This window comes from Balearica regulorum, chromosome 4, assembly GCF_011004875.1.
Source record: "Balearica regulorum gibbericeps isolate bBalReg1 chromosome 4, bBalReg1.pri, whole genome shotgun sequence".
Taxonomy (NCBI): Eukaryota; Metazoa; Chordata; class Aves; order Gruiformes; family Gruidae; genus Balearica; species Balearica regulorum.
Window position 1 is genome coordinate 52,264,226 of NC_046187.1, and position 6,000 is coordinate 52,270,225.

A 6,000-nucleotide genomic window follows, 5' to 3' on the forward strand; every position below is an offset into this window, starting at 1 on the left:
GCCCCACACATGCCTGGGCTGGCCCCATCCACCATACATCCCTCCCATGGGCACAGAAGAGCCAAGGCAGGCTGAGCATCGCGAGGTGCCAAACCGAGGAGAGACCCAACAGTCTATTTACTGACTACCCTGAATTGCCCATGCTCCAGACATGGGATGTCATTTTTCTGCTTCATCGCACAACAGGTTTTCTTCTGATGCTTAGTGATCAACAATACATCCCTTCAGGATGATTTGCTGTTGAATAGCTGGAGATATTGCCAAGGTTTCTGAATCATAATTTGCTTTCTAAAAGGATCCTTCTCCTCCCTGGATGTTTCATGCTCCAAAATACCATGACAAACACTATCCCTCTGTTTCTGTGGCATGGAGAGATTCTGAACACGAGTTTCACCTACCCCAGGCATGAAGAGGAGGGAAAGCCATCAATGCTTCCTAAGAGCTTGCAGAAAGACAGTGGAGGTTATGAGTTTCACCCAATAGTTTCCAAAACAGGTCAGCCCCTAATCCAACATTAGGAATTGCAAGGATCCGCATATGTGTCAACACAGTCAGCCAAAAGCTCCAGACCTGGATATTAATTTGGTCATTCCTTTTAATCATTGAATTCACTCATTTTACGTTCATTTACCAAGATTGTGCTGGAGGTGCTTTGGCAGTAGGTGCAAATCACATATTGTCATTCTTCTTGCAGTGCCGTGTGTTTCCTGTGCTCAAACAGAAGACTCAGGCGAGTCCTATAACCCTAATCTGTGATGGAAGAAATCAAGCAGGCACCAACTGCACCCTGAGCCATTCCAGGAGGTACCGGTGACTGAAGCCTATGGGTTCAGTTTTCTTTCTTTAATGGGGAGAGAGGAGGGACTGACACAGTGAAGAGTCAGGGGAAATTGTTCCTCTCTTTTCCATCACTTCTAGAAAAGACTATTCGGCTTTTACCTTTTGTCTGAGGTGACCGGGTTTTAGTCTGTACCTCATATAATTCTGCAGGGATCACTTTCTGCTTCAGTGACATGTCTATTTGCCTGTCAGTAGCTGACAGTCCTTTAGCATACTGGGCTGTGTGCACTTCACTTGAGCAAGGTGGTTGCAGAGAGAGAAATGAGAAAATGAGATGAGAGGAAAACGTAGCCATGGATGTGAAGCTACAGCTCAGGCTTAGCTCCGCCAGGGAAGCTCTGGCGTGGCTCAAGAACGGGCGATACAGCAGCGTGTAGGTAGGTTTTGATTCTTGGATTGCTGGCTGTTTTAGTCAGATATTCTGGGTTTTAACCTAAATTATCTTTTGAAAAAGAGTCTAATGTGGAAACTGGGACAGATACTGCTTTGTGTAAATCTGGTGTAACTCTAACTTCAAGGGAAATATTCCAGATTGAATCTGGTATAATTAAGATTAAAAATTGGCTCTGGAAGTCTTTTCTTTGGCAATAAAGTTAGAGAAGTACTGTGAAGAAAAATAATTCAAACCAGAACATTGTTTCAGTGCTCTTTTAAATAACATATGCTATAGACGCTTTGAAGGCATTTGTTCTCCATGGCAGCAGTATTTTAAAACTTTCACTTTGGTTCCGTTAACTAAGTTAACCCTTGATAACCAACTGTGTTTAAAATATGTTATGTACAGAAACTTTTTGCAGGACTTTTTTTGTTTGTTTGTTTTTTGGACAAAATCCATTAAAATTACATGACTGCTGCTGTGGCAGTTGCAAGCTTCCTCTTGCTGGCGAAGTCATGAATTTCACTATTCTAGCCGCAACACAGGCATTGCAATGAATCTGAATTTATACCTCACTTGTCAACAGGGGTTTTTTTTCATGGTGCAAACCTTGTTATCTGACTGCTAAACTCAGCACACCGAGAAGGAGCAATTTTCAAAAGTTAACTTAGTATCCCTGGGAAGCAAACTCTGAAAGGAGTCCCTAGAGACATGCTGAAAAACTGAAGACCCATAAAATACTAGACATTTTTCTAGCTCCCATGAATCAGACGACAAGATGTCCTTTAATAGTTTCTGTGTCCAATATCACTTCATTTGTCATGTCCATGTCCCTGATTGATAGGAACTATTTCACCACAATTTGATTGCAGTTGGTGAGAAGATGCTGGCCAATTTTTTCCAGGTCCAACGTTCAGCCCCAACGAAATGTTGTTCTGTTGAGTGGTCCCAGATTTTCACTACAGGTTAATCAGATCTTTCTTCAGGGTGTCTAGGAAAAGAGGAGAAAAATCAGAATCAGCTGTGCCTCTCTGATTCCTTGTGGTGTATGAAGAATACAGACTTGGAAAATGTGTTTTGCTCTTTTTAAGTTGGGTTGGGATGTAGGAGGAGTGCTTGTTATTTCAAAAGTACAGGAATATCATGCCTTGCCTGCCTTCTTTTTGCCAGAGGACTCCTTGCTGAATCAGTGAACAAAGACATCATGGCGAAACTAACTCTTTCAGAGAGCGATCTTTTAAGCTGTTTGTTGAGCAGGTTTGTGGAGTTAGGGAGCAGTGAGACACACGTCATGTCCCAGCCTCCTGCTGCAATGAGCTTATCCACCATCCTTCTCCCTCCCTGCACGTGTGCCTTGGACGGATGCAGGAAACAAACATGGGAGAGCCCGGACTGCAGCTCTGAAAGGACCTGTGCTGCAAGAGTTGGGAAAATGGAACCTATTGTCATGTTACCCATTTGAGGTTTCCTTCAGAGAATGGGAATCATGGCAGAATCCCTCACCTTCCTGGCCCCTATTCCCATCTGTGTTTTACTTCCTTTGTTCCATGATAACAGGCTAAGGGCTGAAGGAATAGCAGTAAGGATACAAAAATTGCCCAAATCAGAATAGTGCTCTTTGCTGACTCTCTTTGTCCATCAGTCGAGGACACAGCAAAGAAGGAATAGAGAAGGAACAGGTCACTTTGTCCCTATTTTCTATTTTCATAGTCAAAGGGAATAGAAACGTGCTCTCCTCATTGTCAAGAGAACACAGAATTTCCTTTCCCTCTCTGTGATAGGAGAAAACATTTGTGGAGCCAAAGTAAATCCAAATAAATTCTTGCAATTCCTATCTATCACCAAACTTGTATTTTCTCTTCTCAGTTATTTTTCACATTTTTTCTGTGCTTTACACCACTGTAAGAAAAAGGTATTATTTAAGTCCATGCCTGCATGAAACTTCATCGGGAACCTCTCGTTAAGAAAGCTGCAAATAGAGTCTCTGGTGGTCTGAATGAATCTATGAAGCCTGCTCTGATTATCCTTTCCCAAAACATAGTAGGATTTAGTCAACTTGTCAAGATGAAGGGCTTCAGGAAATGCTTTACTCCAGAAACATCAGCAGCTGTACAGCTGGGGGCTGATCAAAACAGCGCTCGGAAGTATAACTGTAGCCTCTGCCATGAACAGGGAAGTCGGAGGCACGCACTTCTGCCTATGGGAGGGTAAAATATATAGGTACTTAGAGAGTTTGAGTGGACAGAAGCCATTGTAAATATCTGAAGAGTCGAGTACTTTTTTTTTTTCTGAGAGACAAATGGTCCCCCAGCCCACTTAGCACCTGCCAGTGCCCCTCCGCTGCCCTTTGCCCTGTGGGGCTGCTTGTTCTGACGGCTTCTGAAGTTCTCCCGGCTTCAAATTCCTTCTCCGTATGTTGGCTTTTTTCATTGCTGCCTATCCCAATATTGACTTAGGAAAGAAGGAGAGTTAAAAATAGCTAGCTCCCGTACTGTCTACAGACCTTCTGCCTAGCTTTGCTTTAGGCTTGTGAATCACAAACATTGGTTTAAACCATCATTAGCATCTGAATGGAGATAAGGGGGAGGAGAGGAGCTAGAGAGGCAGTCACCTTGTGTGAGTATCACCCCACAATTATTTGGAAGAGTAGGAGAGAACCAGGATCACAGCAGAGGATGTTTGCATCCCATTGCAGCAGCAGGGATTATTTGGAATTAAGGATGTAACAAATTTGCTTTCAAAAAACCATGTTGTCTCTCTCAAAGAGCCCACTGGAGCCTGAGCAAAGCCTGCTGTCATTCATGGGTAACTTCTTTCCTCTCTTCACCTCGCTGCCATGCTTGCCTCCCTGGCAAAACCCAGGAGAAGCAAGTGTGAAGTCCCAGGTCACTGGGGTACGCAGTGTGAAGGGGCATGTGTGTGGCATGGAGGGGGGTCTTATTGCAGTGGGCAGCACGGTTTTATGAAGGTCAGTAAACCTGGGCTCCATCAGACCACCAGAGAGAGTGGGTTTCCCAGCTGGAATCACTCAGCCATGTGGCCCTGCACTGAAAAACACCCTTGCTCCAGTCTCCAGGAATGCATCTCTGCCATCGTTAGTAAAAGTGTCCCAGAATATCTCAGCGTTGCAGTGTTACAGGAGAAGAGAGCCAGACTCTGAGAGAGGCGCATTCAAATTGGGATTAAAAACAACTGCTGGCTTCCCACCCAGGAGCAAAACCAAAATGAACGGCGGCTGTGAGTACAGACAGCACGGGCTCCCTCCGCCCAGCTCCATGGCTTTGCTGGCTCTGCAACTCCTGTGGCATCTCCAGGAGCCCACAGCAGAAAGGAGATACCACAAAAGTCAAACCCAAAGTAGGCTGTGGTGAGGTGTCCTTCAGGGAGAAAAGCTTTCTGATCTCTACAGAGGTTAAAATGTGCCGGGAGGGACTGTCTTGACCCTGTTTGGATTCTGAGAGCAGGGGGTGAATCCAAAATATCCCAGCACTATGGCTTTCTTTGGTAAGGAGTCAGCGCTGAGAAATCTGATGTCATCCTGACATCAGAGCTTAAATGTGACACATTGATATGGCAACGTAACAACTAACCCAGATGGACTTGAGTCTCTACTACTTGCTGGGAGGCCTGAGGACCAGTCCCACCACACAATGAGCCTGCAGATGTGGCCAGAGGGGCAGGAGAGTAACATGCTCGAGGACACACTTGCTGGCGTGCCCTGGCAGTCCTTGAGGCAGAACGCAGACGGAAGGCATGCAGCCACCAGCCACACGGCCCATGGGCTGCTCACGAGGGGCACTCTTTCCTTGGCGTGGCTTTGTGGCTTTGGAGCCTGGAAAAGAGCATCCCTGTGGCTCCAGCCCTGGAGCATCAGGAGGGTCCAGCTCTGGGTACCACAAGAAGGAAGAGGGATTGTACAGAAGCTCTAAAGTGTCCAAGAAGCAATTTTATATTTATGCTTTGTTTCATTCTTCAGGTTAAGAGTGGAGGCAGAGCTGAGAAAGGGTAAGGTCGGGTGGTGTTACACATGTGTGATCCCTCCACAGCAGGCTGCAATGCCACTGTTTCACATCTTTTGCAGGAAAAGGGACTGAGTTTCCTCTGCAAGGTTAAGTGAAATGGGAGCACTAATGATAAAATAGTAAAAATCTACCCTCCCTCGCTCCTGTGTTTATTGCCACCTGAAGCTTTGCCCACTCCCAACACCTGGTGGAGTGCCCCTGATGCCACAGGTGTCCTGTGGCCTGACGGGCATCTCCAAAGCCAAGCTCTGTTGGGAAAGATCTGGGCACAGTCTGTGGTCTCCTCAATCAAGGGATTACACTGAGAGCTGGAACCTGAGCCAGACCACAGTGCAAGACATGGTGCATGCAGAGGGTACAGGCAGAGCTTGCATCCTCCTTGTATTTATGGGGGTAATGACAGGTCTCCAGGTTTATTGAAATGCATTGATGCCAGTCCTTAAATTCTCCATTCGGATGGCGAGTGATTTTGCTGGTGATTAGAGCAGGCATAGCGATTAGGTCCACATTAGGAGCATGATTTTGTCTGGGGCAGGGAAAATTCAGGGTAGAAGGAACAGCTAAGCCTGTAGAGAAGGCATAGGCAAATGCTTGTGTCCTCTTGCTAAGAGTTAATTTAAGTTAATTATGCCCTTAGTAATTCACTAAAGCAGCTACAAGGCTACAAAGGTGCAAGTTTAGACTGCCTACCGTTTCTGTTCCTATTAGCTTGGAAACATTTGGGTCCGTGTATGTCACACATGAAATACCTGTCAGAGTTAC